General features: G+C 43.4%; 1 long non-coding RNA gene across 1 annotated transcript in view; it reads left to right on the forward strand.

Annotated features, from left to right (window-relative positions):
* The window catches only part of LOC125183357 (uncharacterized), a 233,685-nt gene extending 205,910 nt beyond the window's left edge, over positions 1–27,775 (forward strand). Inside the window, exons 6-7 of the long non-coding RNA XR_010834363.1 lie at positions 23,958–24,070; positions 24,167–27,775. This is a non-coding gene — a long non-coding RNA (uncharacterized lncRNA). The remainder of the gene's footprint in view (positions 1–23,957; positions 24,071–24,166) is intronic.
* The last annotated feature ends 222 nt before the right edge of the window (positions 27,776–27,997 follow it).

A 27,997-nucleotide genomic window follows, 5' to 3' on the forward strand; every position in this document is an offset into this window, starting at 1 on the left:
AAAAAGAGAAGCAAAGAGATGAAGGGAAGAGGGAAAAGAGAAAAATGGATCGATAGAAAAATGGAAAAAAATAGTAAAAGGGATAAGAGTAGTGAGTATGAATGAAGCAATCGGGTGTATGTTAGAAAAAAGAAGGGAAAACACAAAGTGACTTGAGGATAGCAAGGAATCTCATCCTTCCAATAAATTAGAGTCTCCAGGAGCCAAAACAAGAAATGGAGCAAGACTGTTGCCTTATGCCTGATCAATGGAAAGAGCTAGAACAAAAGCCTAGAAGTAGAAGTGAAGGGAAAAAAAAGGGGGAGTGCTTCTGAAGATACGTGCAACTGGTAACAGGAGGGAGGTGGTGCTGCTTTATACTGGGATGCAGAGATGCTGGTAGACCTGTCACTGGGGATTGTGATGGATAGAAATGCATGAACCTACCATGAGAACTCCCAGTTTGCTGAGAAATATTAAAAGAACTGTATTTGTATAGGACTATATATGAAAGAACTGTATTGCATTTATGGCTATTTATATAGGGGCTATTTATATATATGTATATATGGGCTATTTATTTGACATGCTGTAGAAATTTGCTTTTCATTAAGTGAAGAGAGAAAGTGAATCTGAGATAATAGTCTAATTTATAAAACAAAGCATCTTTTCTTTGGCATGCTTAATGAAGGAATCGTGCTCAAGCAGGGAAGGCAGCAGAAGGCAGCTGGAGCAAGCATCCGAGTGTGCCAGCCCCCGTGCCCAGCACAGGGTAACATTGGCTACTGGATCAGCAAATAGGCCTGGCAGCTACTGGCCTTTCTTCTGGGGCACTTCTGAAATCTCCTGTCTCACAGCTTGTGCCTACAGGAGTGGCTTTACCACCATGTGTTTTCCAAGAAGCACCTCGTACCGCTGCCCAGTACTGAGTTAGGTTTAGCGCTGTCTACACTGACAATATTTGTCGTCAGATAAATCCTCACCTTCTGCCTTCATATTTTTGTAAATTTACCTGCAGAGCAGGTTATAGGCAGGTGGGGCTGGGGATTGCATGGGGGAGTGAGAGGGGTGTGCTGAGGGGCCGTGGTAGAGAGCAAGGGTCTGGAGTCATCACCTTTGTCTGGACAAAGAGCTGTGTCTCTTGGAAAGCAAAACAGATCAATGAGGGCGAGGATCATGTACTCAGCTGCTTTAATTCTTGTGGGAATATTGGGACTGAGAAAAACTGGAGTAGAAGTATAAAAACTCAGAAAAGTAGGTGGATGGTTCTTGACAAGTGTGCTTAGAAAATAGGATAGGCAGTAAAGAACCCAAAGGAAAAATCCAGCTGTTCAGACCTCTCTATGCCAGGCTGCAAATACAAACCCTTTTTTCTTGAATGGAAATGAAGGAGTATTAGAAAAATCTGTTTAGATTTTATGCTGTTGTTATGGTATGGCTGGCATTTCATTGGCTACCTGCTAAGTAGCAATGTCTAGTTACAGCATACTTTTTATTTCCTTCTTTTTTTTTTTTTTTCATTTGTGTGTGTGTAATTTAAGCCATTCAAAGATCTAGAAGTGACAATTAAGGTAATAATTAAGAGAAATAATAATTAAAACATTTAAAAAGAATAGGAGCTGTGCAGTCCATGCACTCTGTGCTGGCAATAAGTGAGGTGGTGATGGTTCAGGCACTAGTATCACTGAAAGCTATCACCATGCCAACCTCGTCAGCCATTTTGCTGTAGAGCTCTTCCAAAAGTGACAGTGGGAAATAGGAGCATTTTTTTTTAACGTGTTTGGGTTTTGTTTGTTTATTTGTTACTTTTGCTAGTCTCCAGAAGAGCAGCAGTTACGTACTCAAGCAGTCCAGGACAGAAGCCTAGCCAGGCGGCGCCCATCACCACCGCGTCTTTAGCACTGGGAGCAGAAGGTGGGCCTTGCTCCTCTGGGTCCCGTGCACAAGGCACAGCAGGGGTGTGGTGGTGGCACGGGGCCTTGGGGCCCTGCTGCACGAGCAGCACACCGTGTCCTCACCCCCACCCTCACTATTGTCACTGTGGCCAGCAGCGCTGCATGAGGGCCAGCTCGGGCTCAGCCACCAGGGAGCAGCTCCCCCACTGGAACAAGGAGAGCCAAAGCTCCTGTTGTAAAAGCAAACAAGGAAAGAAAGCGGTATGAACTCAGACCTACATGATCTTGTATTTTGGAAAGTCCAAAGGGATTGTAAAGCTGCTGAGAAAAAGGTTCAGTCCGGCTTTGTGTCTTTTCACTGTGCAAGTGGTCTTCAAAGGACGTTTCAAATGGAAATGTCTTTGCTGCTACTTGGTAATTGCTGTACCTTACCCCACACGGCATTCATATCTGTGCAGTGTTTTACTGAAAATTTGGCAAAACACAGTTTTTTGGCTGACATAATGCAGCCCCACATGTGTTGTGTAGGGGAACTGTGGCTCTGGGAGGGGATGCAGGGCCAGGAGCTTGGTGCTGGCTGGATCCCTGAGGCAACTGCTCCCAGTCTCCGGTGTGGGGGCTGGCATTGGGAGCCAGCTGCTGTTGTCTGCTTGACATGGGAAATAACCAAACCCAGTCCACCCAGTAAGTTACCGGCTCATTTTGAGTCTGGAGAGAAAACACAGCCTTCTGAGCTGCTGCCGCATGCAGGGGGCGGAGAGGGGCACGCTGGAAGATGGGTTGTAGCTGCTGTTAATGGTGCGATTTGCCTGCCAGCCGAGGGGGTTATTAAAAGCTTCCGTGTTTTATGTTTTCTCTGCCCATATCTGTATTTTACTAAAATGTGACATGTGAAATGTAGATTAGGATAGATCAAAACCAGCCAGTTCTGGGAGCGTTGACTTAGATGTGGATGCCTGAATTTTTTCAAGCTTTAGGATACCTTCCTGAACAAAGGAAAGCTGCCCAGCCAGCAGAGAAAGTTAAACACAAGGGAGAAATAATTTCTTTGTTCATCTGCTGCCAAATGACAGACACTTAACAAAGCGTGCATCTAAACAAACATCTTCACTATTTTTCCAGCCATTTATTAGAGCTGTCGCTCTCAAGACTGGTTATGTTCGGAAGGACAGGTACGCCAAATTCCTTGGTAAAAAGCACAGGGACTTTGGGGTTTGAAATTATTCATTTTATCTCTCTCTGTGCCCTGCTGTGTCCCCTTCTCACCCCGCAGCCTGCCCCTTTCCCCTGCCTGTGCGTGTACCCTCATCTCCCCATCCCCACATTCCCGGCCAGGCAGGGGGAGCAGCACCTCCCCCCCTACACTGCGTGCCAGCGGCTCTGCGTATGAACAGGTAGATAAAGAGCCTGGTTGGAAAGGATACACACACCACAATGGTCAGCAATACCGAAGGTACACCATAAATTGACTGTCTTAGATAAAAGTAGCTGCAGCATGTTCAGATGGCTGCATCCTGTGCTGAGTGGGACCCAGCAAACCAGAATTAACTGCTCTGAAGTTAGCAGATGCTCAAGATCTGCATCGGCATAGTCACAGCTGGAACTGGGCTAAGAGGCCTGAAGCGAGGGCGTACAGCTCCTGTTGGGCTGAGTGCAGCTGGAGCAGCCCGGGAGCACCGGGGCTGGGGCGCCGTTTCACTCCTCCGTAGTTTTTAATAACTCTGGCTTTTAGCACTTCCACTTATTATTGCAGTGGCTGACAGGGGACCTACAGGAAAATCCAGCTTTATTGAAACTGAAAAGGTCAGTTTTGTTGAGCGTTTCCATGGTGAAAATAATAAATTAAATATATTCAGACTTTTCAGGCTATTCAGATCTGCGAGTGGGGCTGACCAAGATTTTCCTGCGAGCTATTTGAATAGTATCTTGTTGCACAGCTTTTATGACTGAGGTGGGGTTTTCTTCAGTCAGAAATAAGATCTTTTTCTTTGTTAAGCCAGATTCTTCAGCCGCTGCAGTGCTGTCAACGGGAAAACCACAACGAGGAAGGCAGCAGGGAAGGCAGCCTTTCCATGTAACCATTTCTGTTTCACTGCTAAGGCCGGGATTTGCTTCCCCTTTCGTTCTGCATGCAGACTCCCATTGCCTGACCTGGTAATAGGTGTTTTGAGTAAATATTCCTTCATTTGCCTCTGGCAAATGCCACTCAGACTCGTCCATCTCCTGCTGGTGTCAGTGAGGTCTTTGCTTTGTGTTTGCTGAGGGTTGGATTAGTCCATAATGGAGTGTGTTTTATTAGGACTCAGGCTGATGCTGGTTGATTCCTGAGGTAAGCTTTCTCTCATTTCTTGAGCATTGGGTGGTGTTTGCAGCTGCTGTGAACTCAGTAAGGACAGATATGGGCACTGTTCTCTAGGGCACTGGACCTTGAAGCTGCCCTCCTTCTGTCTGCAGCACAAGCCAGCAGAGAATTACTGCCCCAGCAAATGCATGCTGGAGCCAGAGAGACTGTGCCCGTGCCTCCTTGCATGAATTCTGGCACGGAGCAGCTAGCTCATTTCTTGTTCGGTGTTTGTAATAGAGGCCCAGTCCTGATCTATGAATTTTCAAATAATTTCTCATCAGTATCACGTACTTTCTATATTTCTTTTCCTCTCTGCTTGTTACTGAAGTGCCATAGGCATGAAAGTGAGGTCTTCCCTTTTTAAGAGTTCATCCTTTCCTACCACTCACTGCTAATTAGTTCTTTCTTCCCGTAATTTTAATAAAACTCTCTCAGTCCCAGGGATGGTGGTATCTACTACTGGGTTCCTCAGCTCCTGCGGCATACAGCACTAGTGCTGTGGGAGCCTTTTTGCATAATCACATAAAAGGGTGTCCTATAACCTCCCCAGCAGTTGTGTTGATGTCGGAATATGTGTGAATTATTTAAAAGGTGTAGAAGGGAGATCTCACTGCAAAGGGGAACCTCTGCTCCACAGTTAGGTGGCAGTCCCTATCCCTGCATCTGATGGCCGTACAGTCAGGGCTGCAACGTGCTGATCCTGCTTGTATTTTGGCAAATGCTGTCCTTACTGGCCTTGCAGGTGAGCTACAGACCTGCTCCCCTTCCAGCCCAGGCTGGCACAGGCTGAGCTCGGCCCCAGTTTGTGCAGCAGGACCCTGAGGATGCAGTTGTCGTGTTAATTCAACACCGGCCTGGGTTTTATGATCTTGGATCTGTGCCCTTCACTGCCTCCTACCCCAGACTACTTTTTATCACGTCGTCTTCTGCTCACGTTGCTGCTCACCCCTGCACGACCTTTTTGCCACTTCTCTCAGAATCACAAGAAGCCGGGAATGGCTGAGTCTCCTATTTTACTTGCAAGACACAACTGTATGTAAATTGAGGGAATTAACTTTGGTTGTTGTTTTTTTCTTTCTTTCTCTCTCTTTTTTTTTTCCCCCACAGTAGACTGCAGTATGTATAATATCGTAATCCTTGTATAATATCCTCACAGTTTTTATAGCTCCCAGTTTTCCTATATCCTTATACCTGGCAGTTTCTGCATGCGATACCATCCACCATATGGCAGCATGGAGCTGGCAGGCTTTGCAGTGCGCCTTGCCTCACCTGCCTTTCCATCCTCCACCAGATCTGGTGGTTCATCCAGAGAACTCACTGGTGAGTTTTTCCCACGTTGCACATGCATTAAATACTCATAGCTTTTAGCTGTTATCGCTGACTTCAGAGGCATTCTTCAGCCTGGACAGCTCAGACCTGTTTCATTTGGCATTCATTGCAGCATGAATTGAAGACTGAGGAACTGGAAAACAAGTAGATTGCAGACTTTTCTTATCCACTACCACGTTGAGTTTAGACTCACCCTGTGCTGTATATACATGTACTTGCTTACTCACTCATGGTGGTTTGGTTGTTTACTTCTCAGCACCGACAGTTTTTCTATTAAAATCTGCAGAAGTTTTATTTTTAAAAACAGATAAGCACCCGCAAGTTGGTATATGTGGCTTGGTATACATGGCTTTGTTCTTTTCCATTTCCCAGTGACACAAGTTTAAACGTAGCCAGCAAACTCAGAATAGAAAAGACCAAACATTTTTGTGATCAAAACGAAGACCCAGCAGTCGCTGTTTTAGTCTCAGTTTCTCAGGGAATATGGTGAACTCTGCAGAATTATTCATTTACTACACAAATGAAATAAAACAGGTCCTTGCCCCTTTCTCCCACAGCATAAATCCAATCCACTGTAACATAATATTACTGTGATGTATAGTATTGTAGGAAGCGGTTACGGAGATGGAAAGAAAGAAGAAATGCCCAAGAATGTTACTACCAATCATTATGTACTTTACAGCTGAACTGAAGGACCTACTTTTACTCAGTAAGTTTACATGCTCATACAAAAGACAACACAGGCCAATACAGAGATGAAAGGAGAGGAATTATCCCTACTGCAAGGGTAAAGAAATGAGGAACAGGGACTGTGATGAAGCTGCTCAGATGATGTGAGGAATCCATGGCAGAGCTGGAGCTCAGTGCAGAGTCCCACTGCAGAAGCATCTTATCTGGAAGATCTTCCTTCCTCTTATTAATAATAATGTTTCAAATAAGATTTTATGTACGTTTAAATTTAATAACTCACCCTTCAGGAAGAGCTCAGTCCTGCTAGGTACTACATCCAATTTGGGTTGGCTTAGATCTGTCAGGAACTGAGGATGCTCCTCTTTTCCTGAATCAAGCCCTTAGTGAAGCTGATGCTATTGACAGATTACCATTTACAGCTCTTTATTGCTTACTGTAGGTTTATTGCAACCTCCTTCCCTGCTTAGTTCTCCTTCCCTCACTCAGAGCAAACATAATGTACAGCCCATGTAAATATAAAACATTAAGCAATTACTGGGTTATTTCAAATGCAGTGCTAATAGTACATCATTTCTGAAAACCACAGCTTCAAATGTAGGGCATGCTGTACCAGTCATCTCATACGATGCTCACTGGAAAGTGAGCTCAGCCATTACCGTTCTATCACTGAATTATTACTCACTCACCCCAGGAAACAAAGGGGAGTCCCTGAGGTTAATGTGGTTAGTAAAGCAATTTGAGGAAGCTGAGCTCATATCTGCTTACACAGTGTACTGAAGATATTTAAACAGCAGACTTCAATCTCCTGCTCTTTTCTGTCAACTCTTACATCACTGTCTTTCTTTTGTAATGACTGCAAGTGTTCTGCTGAAATAAGAAATGGTGAATTTGAGGATTTGCTATGTTCAGAGTCCCTAAGGCAAATTGCCTGGCACCAGCTTTAAGAGACGAGACGTGGGTTCCTTGCTGAAAATGAAGACCCTCGGATTTGTTTGGCTTTTGTGCCCCAAATCCTCCTCAGTCCTGTCCTGCTCAGCCCTGGGTGAGTCCTGGAAGAGACCTGGGTGCTACCAACGGGGAAGAATGGCAGGGGTGCTGCCAGGGTCTGCGTCTTGGGTTCTCTGTGTCTGGGCAAACGGGAAGGAAATGTTCCTGCCCTCCTTAGGACAGGAATATTGCCCCAGCCGTGTTGGTAGAGAGGGTCCTCAGTGGAAGGCGGGCCCTTAGTGCCGTCAGTCTTTGATGCAAAGAACCTCTCCAGAATGTTCTTTCAGGCAATAGCATCCCCACATCTCTGTCGCTGGCCCCATGAGCTGACGTGGAAATGATGGGGCATTGAAGGAAGATGTGACGTCAACCTGCATCTGGTTAGTGCTGGGACAGAGCCACCTCTGAGAGGCAGGGAGGTGCAGTGCTTTGGCCTTGCTCCCTCTGCAATACATGCAGCATATCTGAGGGTGTTAAATTTTTTAATAAGTGCCAAAGGCACATTGGTAGGGCAGACTCAGAGAAGTTTGTGCTGCCTGTGTTATGCCGGTTTGGTGGGTAAACAGCAGAATGAATCTCTGAAGCTGTCAATCCAGTGCCTCCACCAGCACTGAAGTCCCTGAAAAAGATGCTTTTAAAGAAAGCTACAGATGCATTTTGCTTCGTTGGAATAGAGAGATGAAAAAAGTTAGGATGTGCTCAAAAATCCTACTTGCTGCTATTTATAGGCTTCTTCACTCCCCCAAATAATCCGTCTTCTGAATTTCATTTGGCGAAACATTAAAATCCCCGCGTTGTGGGATCTCGCTGTGCAGCAGGCTCGGTGTGACTCACAGACAACACCACACTGACCTCTGCAAATTTCTGTGCCCTGCACTAATTATTTCTGGTTTAATAGATCTTGTTTTGAATGGAAATGTCATCGTTTCCAGGCAGAGGCAGGTCCTCCGTGGGCCGCGAAGGCTGGGGCTGTGCTGTGGGCCCTGGGCCTGGCCTTTGCGGGAAGGCCCGTCCGGCACCATGCGCCCCAGCTGCGGATGGCAGCTCTGCTTTTTTCTTCAGCTGTGATAAATGAGTTTTTACTGATGGATTTTTGGCTGGCCTTTTCCAGACACTTGGCTCACAGCTCAGCTAGTTGTCATAGCAGTAATGGGACTGCCCATGATCCCGATAAGGGGTCGGCTGGCTGACGGATTATCTTGCCCTTTTGCTTTTTTTGCTTCGTGAAAAATGCACTTCTTATGTTTTCTTGAAAATAAGTGATCTGTGATTCCAATTTGGGATGCTTGGTATTTGGATGCTTATATGGGAAGGGTTGGTGTGCTAGAACGAGATGCAAATGACGGGACTGGGGTGTGATTTCAGTCTTTGAACCTCGTTAAATTTGGAGTGTTAGAGGGTACCTCTGGTTCAGTGTCCGTATTTAATTTGTGCATGTGTAGGAATAAGCAGTGCTCACTTATCTCTGCATCATTTACGAATTACATAAACGGCATCTATAATTATGTTTCATTTATTTAGGTTTTCTCTTGTGGGATTTCCTTGAGGACAGAGACTGAGACAGAATTAAAAGTATATGGCTAGGTTAGCAGCAAGGCATTATCCCAGTCTGGCTGTGGCTGGATGTGATTTCCATTTGATTTCAGTGTGTGAGGGCAGTAGCTGCAGTCTAATTCTTTATGGACATGATAAAAGTCTTCTAAGCTGAACATTAATTGACAGGCGGTTTGGGTGGCCCCAGTAATAATCTGTAGCAGGGCTGAGGCTTGTTTGTTTGTGGGGAAATAACTGAACCTGGGACATGGTGAGGAAGTCTCCACAAGCTGTGCTTGTAATGCACTTGTCTTGTGAACGGACAAATGTTTCCAGTGTCAAGCTTGCGCTTTTGTTAAATTCAGAATTTCAATGCATTTAAGAAGCACTGATCAATAGTTCTTCACATCTTTCTCTCTTTCTGATGTACAGAATTTGCTGATCATGGATGAGAGGCGCAGCTGTGAGTAACAGGCCTGCAATTCAGTCCTCTGGGAGATGCTGGCCTGGTTTGGTAAAATGAGTATTTTTTGGAAGAAAAAAAATTTCTGATAGAAACCTTAAGAAGCTGCAAAAATAAATGTTTTCAGATCAGAACTGGAGAAAATTTAAATGTTTTCAGTTTTACCATAAAAAGGTGGACTTCTTTCAGGAGGAGGAAAACCCCCCACATTTCTGCCATCTCTTGTTCTGTAACTCACCCCTCAAACATCCCCCACAGAAATTCCCCAAGGCATTCATAAAAGAAAATTAGATGGAAAAATTCCAAGCAACCTTGTTATTTACAAAGAGAATTTTTATCAGCTCTCAGTTTGCAGAAGAAAATCTCATTCCTCCAGAAGAAGCAACCTAGACATAACTCTTTTAATGAATTTCAACCACGAGCATCACTTTGTGATTTATTGGTCAAACTCTAGTCAAGACTCAGATATTGATAGTACTGCAAACAGAGGCGAGATTGGCAGATAACTTTTCTCACATTTTGCAGAAGAAATGACAAATCCTTAGAATTTATTATCCTTAAATAACTTGCCATAGTCCAAGGCTACCCTCTGCACTTAGCCAAAGCTCATGGTGACTTAGAATAATTTCACTGAGTTCACAATTTAATCTGAGAGCTGGGACTGAGCCATGTACCAGTGTACGAATATTAAGCATCCCACAAAGCTTTTTGAGACTTTGAGCAAGTTTTATTTGGCATTTTGTGTATAGTAGAGATATCCGGACTAACAGCTTGCTAGGAGGGTCTTGAATTTGTGTTTCCAAAACCCCAGGGACTGCCGCAGTCATGAGATAAGTTGCTGTTTGCTTTCTCCCAGTATCTCTTATGTCAGAGATATTTGGATTTGCTCCCCTCTGAAAGTGGCAGAACCACTGGTCTACCCTGACAGGCTCTTGGGGCCACTAAATAGTTAATTATGCAGTCAATAGCACAAATGGAGAAAAAAGGCACTGCTGGGAGTTCTCCCAGCCAGGAGAGCCTGGGCACCTCCCTGTGGCATCACCATCCAAATGCTGATAGGAGTCAGCATGGACTTCTCTGCCTTGTCCAGAAATGCCTGGCACCAAGATGCTACTCAGCAAATATGTCAATGAAATAGATAAATTCTCACTTTTGGGGAAGGTGGGGGGAAGTTGATTAATTGATGTTTTCTGACAAAACGTATTTTGCCAGAAAATCCCTGCCCAGTTCTAATTAGAATGCTGTATCTGGCCTGCTTGTTTTAGGCTTATAACTCTGTTTGGAGATCAGATGGTGAATTTTTACCACTGAGAGCAATTTCCTAAAAATCTGTTTAGTATTCTGGCAGTTTGCAAGATGGGAAAAAAAATCTAAAAAATGCTTAGGGGCAAATTTTCTGCTTGGTGCACAGGGAGTTGTAACGCAATAATTGCAGCTGGGTGGGTAACTCACTGCACTGGAAATTTACTCCATAATATCTTGAGATTATAAGGCAAGGTGGTTTTCTACGTAAACTTTAGTTTCTTTGCCTCTTTGGATATCAACTTTGCAACTAAGAGGAAGTTGGCAAAATTTTAATGCAAAGAGAGGGGGAACGTGCACTATTGCTTAATCAAAAGCGGCTGAAATAGCTAAGGTAGATTTCTGCTGGTTGGCAACGTTACCATTTCTTAAAATTCATGTGGTAATTGAATCTAATGTTTGTGCTGGAAGCTGAATGCATTTCAAATGTGAATTAGACCTATGTAATGTAGAACAGCAGTGCATAATTAAGGTGTTTCATAAGTGAGATTTAGATTTGCATTATGCGCTGATTCTCAAGACATCTACAATCTTCTTCGCAAAATGAACCCAATACCCTTAGAGTACAGGTACCATTTCATCATGCACAATATTTTCATCCAGGAATTATGAAAATGAATGAGATGTTAAAAAAAATTGTGGACCAGATTTTCCCTTTTGTGCAAGCTGTATTAAGAACCTTTGCAAGTATTTGGGATGGAGGAGAAGTGGGGAAGACAGGACTTCAGTGTGGAGGTTTATGAAGGGGCAGTGGCTTGTTTTGAGGTGAGCCACCTGATTATCTCTGGTCTAGTGCTTAACAGGACATTGGGATCTGAACTTCTCCATGAACCACAAGATCTTTTCAGAGCATACCTAATACTTCTTAATTTCAGATAGCTTTGATTCCCTGAGCAAGGGGAAGATCTGTTCTAGGTGATCAAGCTAAATCTAATGCAGATGAAATCCATGATCCATACAAGCTGGAGATCTGAGGAGTCTCAGCATGTACTGCTTGCATCTCCTGACCCTTTCCAATTGAGCTGAATTGCTTGCTGATGGGGCACTGCTGAAACCATCTACATGGCTGCTTGATTTTCTGCTTGTTTCGCACTGGGTAGGTGTCTTGGTGAACATAAAAACACTCTGAAGGCATTAGAACTTTCTCTAATGAGTAGTCATGGACCCCAGGAATCAGGTCCATGGATCTGAGAGGTGAAACAGCAAAGTTTGATATACAAAGCAATGTTGAGAACAAATGCGACTTCTGTGCTACCAAGATTAGGAGGAATTAAATTCTGGCTCTGTCTCCAGAATGCTCTTAATTAGAGATGACTGGAAGATCTGATATACTTTAGAGGTTTTGACAGTGACTGAGACATGGATAACTTGGTGTGAGAGTTTTTGTTAACTTTAACTTCCAGATTGTTCTTGGCAGTGCTAGTAAGCATATTGAATAAGGCATTAATTTTAGTTTTAAATGTTCTCAGATTTCCATAATCTTTTATTTTTAAGTTCCTTCTGTTCAACATATATTACTAAGAGCATAGGAGATGTATTAATTTTAAAATTTCCCTAACCGTTAGGATATTTCTTAAACCATCCTAATCTGCCAACGGAAATGCAAACACAAATAATTCCCCAGTATTACACTCAAAATGTAAGGAAGACACAAAGAACCCAATTAGCCTTTCTCTATCACCATCAAATTGACACGGGAGGGATGAAGATCATGCTAAAAAAATCATGATTTAAAATGATTGTGTAAGTTGGAGAAGTTCTTCCTAACCAGCACTCACAGAATACAATGCCAGTGTCAAAATCCTCTCTTTGTGCAGAGAATTTTGAAAGAACAGAGAAGCAGAACAAAATGTTACTGAGAGAGTTCTGTAAAATACATGTTTCACTTCATAAGGGCTGCTGCAAGAATATTCTTCTGATTTTGACCTCTGTGAGTTTAACATTGCAATGCCGTGGCTGGAGCTTTGGATTCAGCTGGAGACAAAAACCTAAAAATAAACCTAATTTGTTCTAAGACAGAAATTTGAGGCCCGTGTAACTCTAACGTGCAATTACAGGTGTGCTCAGGTTCACTCAGCTGGTTCCTATAGAGAATCAGTTGATAACACTTGCAGTGTTAATTTAAAGCTGGTAGCAGAAGCTGCCAAAAGACAAATCAGGCAGGTTTCCTGCAGCTTTATATTGCTCCAGAATCCTTCTTCCAAATGAGTAGTTTTCTCCTACTGCTAATTCATTAATGTTACAGTACCGCGCATTGCTGTTGGAATAAGATGTGGGATTTTTTCAGGGTGATTATTACCATTATGGCTATAAGCAGAAAAAAGCAACATGCTTGCAAATCAGATTTTCACAGGGTTTTTGCTATGAGTTTGATGCATTGTGGTCATGTCTAGGTGGTTGGGTGCAGCTCCTGACTGGTGATAGTCCGAGCAGGCTGGTGCGGCCGAGGTTGCGCTTGCTGGACCTAGACATAGGTCACAATGACTGCAGTAACATGCCCATGTGCTTTTGCCAAATAGACAGGGTTCTCCTAAGTTCTTCACCTTCGCGGTGCTTTTCAGGAGTCTGGGGTTTTGGGATGCTGATGGAGGGTTCCCTGCCACTGTCTGTGCTTTGGGAAGCTGTCTGCCATAGGCTGTGGAATAGGCTCTCTGCAGCTGGCAGAAAAGCTCTGGGCTGAGCAGCAATCCCAAAGATGCGGAGCTAAACAGTAAGAGGTCAGTGTGAACTGAATAGTTCTCCAGCAAGGGGGCATTTTAAGTGCAATTGCACAAGCTTGTCTGATCCTAAAATTTGATTAAGAACAAATAAAATTATATTGCTGGGCAGTCAGAGACTTCTCTGAGACCACTTTAAGTCCTTGCCTGGGGCAGTCAATGAATATTCAATGTGATGACCTCTCTGATAATATTGCAATCACCTGAACATACCAATCATGACTTTTCTTTAATCATTAAAGTAGGTTGTTTTCCATTATTGTTCCCTTTGATTGATTGGCGTACCTTGAACTCAACTCCTCAGTAAACCTTCCCTGATCATCGTATGCTGATCTTGGCAATGCCTTCCTTATCCCATGATTGATTATTTGAAGTCTGAGGTAGTCGTGTGAGTACCTGCTAAACCAGTTCCAGATTATCTGGGTGGTTTTGGCTTTTCTTCTTCTAAAAACTGTCATCTTCACACTGTCTATTAACCAGCTCTATCTTCATGTGGGGCCAGGCTTTCTGGGGTCCTAGCGGAGACAGATAACCCTCAGGGCATCGGGATACTCCCGAATGTCCCCTCTGGGGGAGTTCCCACCTCTGCCCACCTGGGCACAGGGATTGGCTCTTGCTGGGGCAGAAAGCACACTATAGGCACATGCAAATTTGTCTGCAGCCCTGATTGGAGACAAATTGAGTGGTGGGCTTATTGTGTCCCTTCCTGCAAGCCCCCATCTTCTGTCATGGGTTGTGAGTTGTCAGCAGGCTGAGGGCAGCTCCTCCCCGTGGGGCAGCAGCAGTGCCTGCTGCTGGGGGCTGAGGCTCGTGCCTGCGGTGGCTGGCAGCGAGCAGCGCAGTCACGGTGCCAGCAGGCTTCCCAGATATCATCCTGGCTTATCACATGGCCACACGTACCCATCTGGGAGGGAGGGAATCGGAGAGAAATGGGATGGCTGAGGCACCTCAGGAAGCCATTGTTCCCGTAACTGCAGTTCCTCACAGGGTCTCGTTAACCCGTTCTTAAAGCCCCCCGGCCTGGTGTCTCCTCCCCAAGGGAGCTTCAGTGTTTCTTCAATACTTCAATGTTCAGAGGATTACAGCATTTTTTTCTGATGTCTAACATGAATCGTTCTCGCCGCCATTAAAACCAGCTGCTTCCTATTTGGACAACTGTGGACAAAGAAAGCATTTGATTCATTGTGGCTTTGAAGGAGAATGTTAGGCTACACAAATGTGCTCATTCACGGGGGCCATGTAGGCCCACTTCCTGGGCTTCGACCTTTCTCGCTGTTCTCCTTCAGACGCGTATCAGTTGGTCCAGGTCTCTCCTGAGGGGCAGTGCCCCAAACTGGCTTCATTTTTCCAACAAAAGCCTTGTCAGTGCTGGGAAGAATGGAAGGGCTGCTCTGCACACCTTGCAGACCATCCTTTATGCATGCATGTTTGTCTCTTTCAAAATTGTGGCATTCTTGATTCACACTCAGTGTAATTTACTGTAATTGCTAGATCCTTTTCTAAAGAACTTCCAACTAATCAATTTTTCTCCATCCTGTATTTGTGCAGTTGATTATTTTTGTATGCTCTAATTGAAATGCACCCTATTGTCTGTGCTAGGCCTCCAGCTTGTCAGGACCATTTGTAATTCTGATCCTATCCTTGCACACATTTGCAGTCCCTTCTGGCTGGGGGTCATTTGCAAATGTACTGAGAATATATTCTTTCTCCCAGGTCACTAATGTGGCATTGAACAAAACTGGCTCAGGACAAATCCGCAAGGAATCCCTTTGTTTTGTGCATCCTTCCACTCTGACAGTAAACAATCAATAACTCCTCCCCGGCTGTAGTCACCTTGTCTTTCTTGCATTCACTTACAGGAGTTTCATCTACATTGTGTATCCATAACGTGTATACAATAGCGTGTGAAACAGTGTCAGAGACTAGGTGAAGTATGACATTTGCTCTTCTCCCTTATCCACAAGGTCTATTACCTTGTTGCAGAATTAAATTATATTGTTTTGACATTATTTTTATTTGACAAATTCATCTGTGGTGCTGTTCATCTCCTTCATGTCTTCTGTGGGCTTACAAATCACTTGTTTGTTTGTTCCAGGATTCTTGGCTGTCCTTTTATTCTCCAGCTCTGCCTTCTTCCCCTATGTTAAACACAGGCACTGTTGTTCTCCAATTGTCCTGTGCCTCCTCCGAGGCTTCTCGAAGGTGAACTCCTTCCCAGGGACTCCTAATGATGTCCCTGACTGGTTCAGCCTAATAACCGACAGGATCTATGTCTCAGAAACTAATTGGCCAAAGCAATCAGAAAGATCTAACTTACCAAAGTACCCTTGAAAGTTTTTTATTTTTCTCTTCCCTTAATGTAGATGGTGATAGAAACTTCCATCAGAAGTTTTAATTGTTAGTTTTCTACACTGAGTTGACCTTTTGATGGAGATTATTGCTGAAAAGAAAGCCTTGAAATCATCAGCATTCACCTCTGCTGAGCCACAGAATGACACTCCCACTGGTTTTCATCTTAATATTCAGTTACACTCACAGTGTCTTAGCTGCACCGTTTTGTGATATCTCTTCACTGATTTTGCTCAGCCTACTTTGCAGTTTATTAATGTCTGCCCCAATAGGGTCAGGCGCTTTGTAAAACCACGTCACCCCGGGAGCAAAGAGAGAATATCCTGCAGGGTGGTGAACCAGAGGTCTGCTAAGGACAGCCCTTCTGCTCGTCCAGAGTTGCTCAGCGATCAAACAGAAATAGGTATGTCTTAAAGCCACTTCCATCCCTTGTTCTGGGTCCATGCTAAGTCAGTATAGACTAATGAGGTGATCTGGCCCTCATTTTACCATTTAGGAGGCGGAAGGCAACTGGTAAATATCACAGACAATCCTTGTCTTCATGCGTAGCTGCTCTATTGCATTTCTGTCTTACACGGCTGTATACAGTGGAGCCAAAGGACAGCAGCTGGGAGGAAATTGCAGACAATGAAAGTCCTCTGGCCCAAGCGCTCATTGTGATGTATGGAAGAATTGTGTTAATTTATATGAAGTGCCTTTTGCTAAGGCTGCTTCTGCTTGAATTTGATTTTGAAAAGAAAAAAATTATTCTCCCTTCTTACTGCAGACTTCATAATGCCTTTTGTATTCTGTGGTCAGGTCACTCAGTACCTGAAGCATCCCACTGCTTCCTTGCTGCAGATAAAACAGTGCCTTTTGTTTCCCCTTGCCCAGGCCTGACCCCTCCATTTACCTTGCCATCCACTACTTTCTGGTGTCTTAATTTTAGTGGGCTCAGCAGGCACGTGAGAAAGACTTTGAGGAGGATTTAAAGGAGACAGTCTTGTGGGTACTGACATTCTCCTCCTGGTTTCAGCCCGGGGCCTCTGACAACAGTAGCAGGGTCCTCTCTCCAGTGCCCTACTTCAGCCTGATTCATCTTCCTTTCAGCACGTAGTGAGAGCCCTCTCACCCTCTGCATGGCGAAGTTACATTCCCCCAGAGGGCCCGGTCCACAGCCTCCCCGAGTGTGAGCCAGCCTCAGAATTACAGCCAATTCCCATCAGAGCTGGTCTGTTTATATCCCAAGACTGCCACGATCCTTTGGCCCTTGACGGGTAATAGGCACAAAGTGAGAAGTAATGGAGGGATTTTCATTTGCACCACTTTTCTTACATGAATCAAAAAGTCCTCAGGCCTCGGCAGCTGCTCTGGCATCGCCGTGCCCGCACTGGGCAGCTTACACGGGACACGTTCATCATAGAAGTCTGGTGATATCCATCACGTGTCAGCCCTCCTCTTTATGGGATAACCCAAGGGTCAGCGTCAGGCCAGCGGTGCCCCCTGATGTATGTGCTGCCGTGAGCAGTGAGGCTGAACAAGGGGGCGGCCTCCTGGGGGGGCTGCCTGCAGCCGCTGCCTCCTTGGTAGGAGTGTGGTGGGGCTTGTAGCTGGGCACGAGCCTTCCCTGGGGGACAATATCATCTCCTCTCTTTAGGAAATACTGTCTTTTTCCTCTAGACTTCCCAGCTCTTTTAACCAGGATCCATCCCCGGATCTTGACTTCTGTTTTACCACCTCTTTTCCATCACTCAGTACGCAAGCTGGAAAAAACCTAACAACCCCTTCACAACTAATAAAGCATGACTACTCTCACCCTGTGCTTTTCTCCCTGTACCTCTGCTATATCTTTCTTTACTTATAACCCCTCCACCTCATTTTCTGTCTTATTACTCCTCTCATACTTGTCACTCACCCATTTTAAGACTTTTCTGTACCTGATAGATCTGGTAAATGAGAATTGGATTCCTAGTAATTAGATAAAGTTCTGACTCCTGTGTGAAGACAGGGTTAGAAAGGTCAATACCAGCTAGTTCTGAAGAAAACTAGCAGGAGCTAATGTATAAATCAGAATTTGAAGTCAAATTTCTTCCTATTTACTGTTTCAAGAAATGAAAGAACATAGAAAGTTTAAATTGCATTAAAAGACAACAGTTTTCAAACTAGTATTTTTTAACATTAGGAGTGCACGGAACTTGCTACTCTTGTATTGAAAATAGTGATGTTCATGGGAAAAGGAGTGAGGTATTTATGTATATGGCTAAAGAGAATTCATATCATTTGGGAAGATCTAATAAATAGAAGACATTTGTAAGATGTATATTTAAGATATATTTATAAGTGTGAGTGTGTGTACTTGGAAATAAAATCCTTGGCTTCAGACCATAAAGCAACCACTGATGGGAGAGAGTTTTGTTCTAAAATGTGTAGCTGTGTGTGTAGTCCTGTGAAGCACTCGGTGCTGGGTGCCACCAGAGACTGTGCATGGGACAACACGAACCACGAGTCCCTGTTCAGGTGCCTGTGGCGCCAGGTCGAGCATCTCTTAGCTGTTGACACCGCAGGGTGTTTTAGGCAGCCTGGTTACATGTGCTGGGTGGCTTGTGTTCAGGATAGTAAAAGTAGCATCTCTGTGTTTCAAAAAAAAAATCCAGGGATCTCTAAATGGGAACAAACAGCCAGGTGGGTTTTTGCTTTTATAAAACTTTCTGTGTTAAATACACAGAATAAGGCTCGGAAGGAGTTTATGCTTTGTGTTCCCAGCACATGCCACAGAGCAGTTCTGTCTGGGAGAGCTGGTACCTGGAAGATGCTTCACTGAACACGCACCTTGAAAGATCTCTCTGCCCCCAGATATGTGGACATGTATACAAATATACATGTACACATTTTCCTGAGAAGCATTTTCTCCTATTGCTTAGTTTAAATATTGCACATCAATATTTTTGTCACTATTTTGTTCTTCATTAGCTCTTTAAAGCTGATATTAACTAGTAAATTAGATCCAAAACCAGCCATAAAAGCTGTCACTGACTGACACAGAAGAGCTTGGTATTTGATTGGAAATAACCACAACTATTGCAGCTATAGCATTGGCAATAGAGTAATAAAACTAAGCACATCTCTCGAGGGCTCTACATACTGAATGATCTAAGCCTTGTAAATCTTCTGTCATGCAGCAAAATACCAGTATAACTCATTTACAATAGACAAGCTAAGGTAGAGCGTGAGTCAGTCTCCAAGAGTCAAAGCAAACCCTCAGCAGCTGAGGAAAACAGCTACTGCTGAGTGTGTGTTTAAGCTGCACCGCACCAATATCCATGTGCGTGGTGCTGTATAAGGACAGAGCAAATTGAGAGGCTTCATCCGAGGCGTGTGAGTGTGGGATGAGGCAGAGCGGGAGGTGTGTGAAGTTATGGGGAGGAAGTGTTGGTCAGCAGGGTCACTGCCCCACAGCCTGCGCTTCGTCAGCGCTGCAGCAGCATGGGCAGCCCGTAGTAAAATCGAGCCTCTGACCACACATGGAGACGTCTGCATCAATAATGGTAGAGGATTAGATATTGTTACAACTCGTTGATGGATAGCTACAGCAAATAAGGGGCAGATAAGATGCTGTGATAAGAAGACAAATAGGTTACACAAGATACACTAGAAAGAAAACAAGTTGGATAGTTTTATAAATCACACCAGAGCTATGTGATACAAAACTTCGGTCTTTGCCAGAGAGGCTAATGGGGAGGTACGGGCAGCACCCCAGATCAGGAGAGCAGGACAAAGGTAAATGAGAGAAGCTGCGTATCAGGAGAGCCATGTGAATTCCCGGACGTTATCATTCTGTCAGCTCTCATTTAGACCTGGCACTTTAGGCAGACCTGGATTCACATCTATCCTTCCACTTTCATCAATGACTTCAGCTTACAGAGCAGCAAAGCTGTTCACAAAGGACTCAGGGTTCCTGAAAAACTCCTGGTGATGTTAGTGGCCCAGGGAGCAGACCCTGCATCTTGCTTCCCTTTGCTGTCAAAGTGCAGTGTACTTCTTCATCCCTCCGCACCTGGGATCACACCTCACGCGCTCAGGAGTAGCAGTGTCAGGGCTTCCATCCCCTACCAGGCACGAGGGTGATTTGCACAGCTCCATCCATAAGGCAGTAGAGTAGAAATCTGGGTAGGATCCTATTTTGCAGAGATGTGGGGGCAGCTGAGCCATGAGCCATGTGGGGGTGTTGTCAGGATTTCTGAAAGTCCCTCTGGAGCTGGTGTGTTTCATCCTTTTTTATAATCTTCTTGAGCTAAATGACACATTGATAAACTGTCTAGGATAAATAGCATTTTCCAGACATTACCAGACAGTGGGGACTTTTTCAATGATCCTTTGTCACCGTTTAAGATCAAAAAGGTTTGTAACTACCGAAATGGGAGGAAGAAAAAGCTTCTTGCTATTGCAGTGTTTAAGTATCCCATTGTTTAGTTAACATGTTTTGACAGATGTGGTTTCAAGATGCATAGAAGTTTTAAAAAAATACCTATATAAACCTCATCGGTCGAGGATTGGAATTTAGATTTACTTCTTACTGAATGGTGCTATTGTGTTATACCATGCAGCTAGTGAAAATGCATAGCCATAATAGTGCCTGGATTTAAACCACTATATACCAGGTGGACTTGCACAGAGTGATCAGAATACTAAGTGTCACCCGTGGTTTACAGTGAGACTGAGAGATTATTTGTTTTAGGAAGAAAGATGAGTAGGCCTGCTATGAGAGCGTGAACAACGTCTGATTGGGGGACACATGGTATACGGGCCCAACATATTTCATTATGATTAAGCAATCTCAAACGCTAAAAGTTGGATTGCTTATTCCAGTTACGCTGTTGCTCCCTGTGTGTCATGGCAAGTTAATCTGCGCCTCTGGCTCAGCAGTAGCTGGGGGATACATTTTGGCATTTGGAGTATGTTTTATCATTTGTTCCCCTTCTTGGATTTCTTTATTTGAAGTAGGGTCTATGTGTGAGAACAGTCAGTGTGAGCTTTGATCCACGTCAGGGTTTGACCCGATGTCACTGTAATCTCTGCCATGCAGAACAGAAAGCTTTAAAAAGTGTGGCACAATCTTCACCAATTCTGAGCTGGGCTTTGATAAGGTTTGCACTGCTGTTTGATTTGCAGCATCCTGTAAGCTTCTGCTTGTGGTGTCTGCTGTGCTAGGGCTTCAGAGGTAAATCCCTGGGGACCTTACCTGCTACTGAAGTTCCAGCTTTTGATCTGATCCTCACCTTGCTCGCTGCAGAGGAAAGGTGACATTGCCAGCATGTCATGCAAGCATGTCACTTAGGTAGGAATTCATTATTTTGAGCCTTTCACAAGCAGCACAGACTTCCTCGCACACGACGAACAGAAGCAGTAACAGTACTGCTAAACAACAATATTTGTAAAATGGCAGGTTTTGGTTTCCCAGCACATCCCTCCTTGTTGGCCAGCAGTGCTCTCTGGAAGGTTGACCAGCCTTGGCTGTGGTTGTGTACTGCTGGTACATGCTTTTGGCAGAAAACCGTACTGGGAAAAGCAGGCACAACTACCAGTTTGGATGTAGTTACACTTGCTTACATTGCACCGGGTTTGATCCTCAATGCTGCGGTAGCATTCAGGTTTCTGCTGCTTTGCTGTGTCTGCTGTGCTCTCTGGTCACCCACATGCAGGGACAATGCTGCAGCCACTTGGTGCTTTTGGTAGTCTTGTTAGTTAGGGTTTTGTAAGGGGGTTGCTTTTTTCCCCCAGATATATCTAAGGAACTAGTAGCATGATGCTCAGCTTTAGTGAGCCAACAGCAAAGGAACTGAGCGCAACAAGAGCAGCAGGAAAAATACAGCAGAAATGTCAGGGATTAAACAACAGGCATCGTCTCATCTTACCAGCAAAGCTTTTACTGAAATGTCTTAATGGAAAGAATTGTAAGGATTCTGATTTTACACAGAGTAACATTAAAAATAAACACAAAGCGTTAAGCATCCTAGCATTTCAATCACTGGAGTACCTCAGGCTCTGGCATTATGTAATTACACCTTCTCTTGTTCCCAAGACTGTACTGGGGTGATTTGGGTATTCCTGGGGTAAAAGGGGAATGGTCCTGGTGGATGGCGTCAGGGTGGCTGTAGGTGTTGTGAGATCTCTCCCAGCCGCTAAGGACGAGGTGCTCGGTGCTGGTGTTTGTAACCAGGAAGGCCGAGGTGTCCCAGGGCTCTGATTCCTGTGCTGCTGGCCCTCTGTGATTCACAGTGAAGTAGGATGATGTGAGCAAGAAAAGAAAAAGGAAAAAACATCCAGTGTCTGTAAACGTTTTTGAAAAATTGATCCAAAAAAGTGTTCAATGAGTATATTCACTAGTCATTTATGCAGCTGTATAGTCTGAAAAGAAAGATGGGAAGGAGGAAGGTGAATCATTTTACACCTTATTCCAAATAAATCAAACAAGCCTTTGTATCAGTCATTCATCAAATATGAATCAAGCAACTTTCTGTCCTCTGTGGCCCTGTGTCAGAGAATTACACCTAATTTGTGTTAGCTTGGCTCGCCGGTGCATCTTGTCTGGACCTTGAAATTATGTAGGCCAAATTATTAAGCTGTTCAGATTCTTCAGGAATTTCTTTGCTCATTTTGGATATGTATGCTAGACATCCAAACAGATGGATGTCATTGCTGGTTTTATTCCTGAATGGTTTAGTTTAACCTTACGCCCTTGGCAGGTCCTTCATAGTAAACTGCTGAAAAATAATTTCTGTGAATATCTTCCCATTGTTTCCATTTACTGTGGCTGATGCTTTGAAGATTTCTGTTCCTTTACCTCCTTGTTACCCGATTTGATTTAGTTATTAGCTTGTAAATGTCCCTGAGAACTTAAAAAATCTTGTCCAGGTGGATTGATGGCTCATTATTAATAGAAATAGCTTTTCAGAACTCATTTTATGTTTTGCTGGTATGTTCTGCCCTGTTCTTAAGAGTTCATGTCTACTCTAATTTGAGAAAAGACTTTGATTCTTAATTTTGTACCCAAATACGGGAATGCTAACTGACAGCATCTCTTTGCTTTCCTTTCCATTTTAATATACACAGTGTTTAAAGCGAAACCATGCAAAATCACTCATTGGCTCCTTAATTATTAAATTTGGTGGAAGCTTTGCCAAATGAGGATGGACAGTTTTGGCTGGTTACCAGTTTTGGTGCTGCAGGAGTACTGGAAGACCACGCTCCTTATCTCCAGTGCCTCAGACAAGCGTGAGACTGAGGTGTTGGGGAGCGTCAGGGAGCAGAAGTGGCAAAGGGGCTGCAGGATATGGAAAGGGAAGACGTACAGATTTGGGAAGGAAGACTGGAGTACAGAAGTAGAAAAATAACTGAACAAGTAGAAAAATCTGTGTAATACCCTGTACCCGTGGTATCATTTTCAGAGGCAGCTTCTTATTTCACTTGACTTAGACCCATGTACATGTAATATTTGATGACTTAGGCAGAAATAAGTCTATTTTAAAACTAATCTTTGCATTACACATTGAATCCATTATAGATTCTCTTCTGCTTTAATGAAAACCTGGGTGAATGACTTAAACAAAAACAACTTACATCATGAATTTGATTGAGGCAGTTGCTTGAAAATTAGCATAATATGTTGCAGTAAATATTGCCTCAATCAAATAAATAGTAATACTCAGTAGAACTATTCAAAGAACTCAGTATGAGTAAAAGAGACATAAATGTATTCTGCATTCTGTGGCATTTTTCTGTGCCTTTTTAAGGGACAATATTTCTGCAGCACTTAAAAACCTCTTTCTGTATTGTGATGCAGTCTCTGACACATGAGTAAGTCCCACTTAAGCATCATACTCAGATCAAGAATTTATGGCTTGTGTTTAAAAAAAAAAAAAGAAGAAAAAAAAAGTGGTCATTCTATGGAAGATATGTGGAGCTAAGATATAAATCGAGTCCTCCATGACTCAGACAACTTCATGGAAGTACAAGCCTCCATGTATTGTATCCTCTGAAGGAACTATCCAAAGGATGCATCACAGCAGTTCTTGTGGTTGTTGCATGTATAGGAACAGAAAAATAGGGCATAATCCTATCCTTATGCAGTTTTTTTTCATTCCAAACTACTGCTCTTTCACATTGCAGCCCTCTCCTACCAAAGAGAATGATTGTCAAGCAGATTGAAATAATTGGGTCAGGACTGTGATTACAGTGAAGTTCTGCTTTGCTAGTTAAGCTAGTGTTTTAACCCCCAAAATTCAAGAATTTTGGACTCATAACTGAAATAAATAAACAGAATAAGAATGGCAAGCATAGTAAACCTGGACCCACTCTATGATTCATTTTTATATTTTATTTTCTTTCCCGAGGTTCACTGGGCTGTACAAATGTTGCCTTGTTGTCATTACTGCAGCCAATACGTTTTTCCTGCTCGGTAAGAGAGCAAGCCTTCTCACTCACTTTGAGCATGCTGTTCTCACAGGTAAAACTATTATTTATTTATAGGACAAATAGGAAAGGTACTTAAAGGAGTTCAAGTATGTAGAATGAGATGGCAAGGTTTTCTTTTGCATCACAGATGGAAGTGATTTGCTGTCATCCCTCATTTGGAAGATTATCCTTGCTGTGGATGTCCTAACCCACCATCCCCATGCAGCGAATCCAGGTCCGTGTGTGCTGCATTGTCATGGGCACCCCTGCTTACCCATGAACTCTGCTCCAGCAGAGCCTAAACAATCACACACAGACTGAGAAGAATTCTCTTTTCATCACAAGAGTCGAATTTGTGCTCACGCTGTGTCTCTGCAGAAGCTTGTTTGCTCAAACACAGCAATATGGAGTCAAATGTCAAAAGAGCTGCAGCTTTCAAGTCAGGAGTGAAAGGATGTGTTTTTGCAGAGGAGTCTCTTGCAGTAGCCTTGGTCAATGAAGGAAATTAAGGACCCCCGGGCAATTTCAGGATTTGGTCCTGCCTCTCGACTGCTCCAGCATTCATGATAGTGGCCAAAAAATAGCTGAGTGACTGTCTACCAGCTGGCTGCCAGCTACTCTCCTTCTCCTCGGAGAAGTAGAAGCAGCAGATTGGAAGTAAATCAATACAAAATGGAGGAGGATTCAAGCTTCCTGCCCCCAGCTCCACCTACTCTATAGATGTTTCCCAGCCTGTGGCCTATAGATTCCCAATTTTTGGTGGAAAACACAGGCTGATCTTGAAATGTGATAATTCAGAGGGAGGAAGGAGAGACTACCAGATGGCTCTGCTTTGCACCTACTTCAGTTTGCAGGATAACACTTCTTTATTTGCCATAAATTTATCATTCTCCCCCATCTTTGTAGCATGGAATGAAGTTAAACTTTTGGCCTCTTGGCCCCATCTTTCCACAGAACTAACAAAACGATGCAGTAACATTGAAGGGAGAATGAACAGAGTTTGTCTTTTCTGTATGCATATGTGCAAAAGAGGAGAGAAAATGGGGGTGGGGGTGTTGTGCAAGAAGGAAAGAAGCTCATAAAGAATATAAGTAGCAGATCTGGAAACACCCCCTCACTACCCACAGCAAGCATCTCATTCCTCTGAGAGTCTGCCTGGAGGTGTCTTAAATCCATGAGAAACAAGAAGGAACTATTTCTTCTTATGATCATCATCCAAGGCGGAATTATAGCCAGAATTCACGAACTTTTTGAGGTATATTGTTTACTAAAATACAAATTTAAATGACACTTTCTTTCCTAATTTTCTTTGCTCTCTTCCTCCTATTGCAGTGTAAAACCATGAAGCAATTCCACTGGGGCATGGTGGGCCACTAATCTTCATGCAGAGAGACAGCAGGATGTGCTGTGCTTTCAGATCTGTGCTTCATCGTCCTCCTCTGTCCTCCTTATGGCATCTCTTCAGAGATTCCATGGAGAAAATTGTAACCATGTTGTTATTTGCTTTCCACATAGCTATTAGGCATGGGATAATGTCGTATTGTACGATTATTTTGTTGTTGTTGTTATACCATACTCATCTCAAGGACTAAACAGTAATAAGACTTTAAGTACCCATTTCATGCCCTAGTACAAGCTTCCTGGTTTATGGAAATGTTAATTTTCTTGTATGATAATCTGCACAAATACAGTATGTGTAGCAGAATGGGAGTTAGAAATTTGTAGTTAGGAGCTCTAATTTTGCCAAGTTCAAGAAAGAATTCAGCACAGAAAATATGTCAATGGTAGGCTTTTAGACCATGTGTCACTTTTGCATAGAAGCTCAGTTTATGCATGCAATTTACATATTCTGATAAAATTCTCAAGCAGGCTTTTAAAATTATAGTCCTAAAATTTGAAGTGCTGTTTCAGCATTTCCAAGTTCAAATCTAGGTTTGTGCCTGCACTAACTTATTTAGCAGGATGGTGAGGATCTATCACCAGCATACAGAGAAACCAGCTTTCTAAAACAGCTTTGGTCCCCAGCATTGCGTGTGAGTTCTGAGCAGAAGTCTTTTGTGTCACTGGCAGAAAGAGGAGTTCGGCTCCAGGGAAATCTGCAGCCCAGTCATCAGCTCAGACGCCATCCTGCTGCAGCCCAGAGAGGATTAGTGGTCCTACAGCCCCCTGGAATTGCCTCAGTTGTACCTCAAAGCAGTCATCTCCAAACCCCACAGGTCCTTTTTAATGAATTGTATGAACAATTAACTATGCTTAATATTTTGGATGTGATCTACATCTTTTGATAAATAAATCAAAATCTATCCATTGGTTTTACATTCTAAAATCTATGCAGTTTTTCAGTGTAATTTTATTTTCAATGACTTCCTAATGAGAAGGCTGCCATAACAACTTGCCCTGTAATACAACATAAGTGCACATAATTCAATATTTGCTATTGTTTCAGATACAGATGTCTCAAACATGCTTCTTTGTTCAGAGATATCCAAACCTTAGGATTGGGTATAATGGCATTTACTGTAAACTTGCAAGCAGATTAATGTCTGCTCAGGAATGTATCTAAGCATTGTTTTGCAAGCAACTCTATGTGCAGAATTTTTGTTTTCTCAAGAGAGAAATGTGCAAACATGCAGTCTAGGTAAGAATAATTAAACCCTTTATGTCTGTTTCTATTTTAAAAGTTCTTCAGTGCTATTGCAGTGGCTACAAGGGCAAAGCTGCTTTTGCTACAGAACATATCTAAATGGAAATAGAGATAGTTACAAGTATGGGTACTGTGCTGCAGATGGTCTGGTCAGAATAATAGCTTTAATATGAGAATGCGTGCTTTCTCAACAGCTCCTGCTTTATTTTTGGTACCTGACAAGGACTCTAGGCATTAAGAATAAATTCCTTTTTCTATCCAAAAACACTATTCAAATGAAAATTGCAACTTAGGCACAACAGCTATGATTTAAAATAATCTGAGCCAATTCTAAGAGGAGAATCTGTCCTTAATAAAACATTGATCGTAGTCTTATTTGTCACCCCTAATGCGGTGTTTCTTACAAAGCAAGAACTGTCTCCAGAAGGTCTGGAGGTTTAGGCAATAAAGCAGGATGAGAAGGTTCCCTATTTTCCAGACTGAGTTTTGTGGGGGAAAATTGTATTAAGCCTACATTCAAACGGAAACTCAGCAGGAAGAAAGCAATGAAAATAAGCATCATTTTCAATCAGCTAAGACTTTTATAACTTTTTAATTTATTTTATTTTATTTTTAATGAGACTTGGTGGTAAATCTGCTAGGACTGAGAATTTGCAGTTTTCATAAAAAAAAAACAGGCTCTATTTTTTTTAATTCAATCTCTAAAGTGCTTTCAGTCCCTGGAGTGAGTTGAGACTGTTCATTGTAAGCAGGAGGTCTTTTGATTGCTATTTTTATCGTTCGGAGCAGGATGTCATGACAATCAGCATGATAGGTGGGCTCAGCACTGGGAGGATGATGACTTCCCTGAGCGGTTGTGGTGCCGGTCGTGTGCATCGAATGGCTGATAGCTTCCTGTTCCTTCCAGGCTATGGTATTGAGCTCTCTCTTCTGGTCAGTGCCTCACAAAGCCACAGCTACAGGATCTTGGAAGTAAACAAGGCAATGACATCTGCACACTGTGCACTCCTTGCCTCTCCATTTGCTCTCGCAGAGAAGTGCCCGGTGTCAGTGTAAGGCCCGGTGGTCTGAACACCCTTACGTCGCCAGGAGGTTTTCCGATTCACCTTAACATAGGTGTGTCACCTTGGTGCTCAGAGAATGACACAAGAAAAAATCACTGCCAGCTGAGATGCAGCTGAAATATTTGTGCCAGATCAGAGTGATTTTGGGACATTTAGGCAGGGTTTTTGGACAGATTGGCTCAACATGGGCCCCATTTACTTACTGGCAGGACAGGCTGGGCTCAGAGCAGGAGGCGTGGTCTCCCTTGACATCTCACGTTGTCCACAGGAA

The sequence above is a fragment of the Anser cygnoides genome, chromosome 12 (assembly GCF_040182565.1).
Source record: "Anser cygnoides isolate HZ-2024a breed goose chromosome 12, Taihu_goose_T2T_genome, whole genome shotgun sequence".
NCBI classification, from domain to species: Eukaryota; Metazoa; Chordata; class Aves; order Anseriformes; family Anatidae; genus Anser; species Anser cygnoides.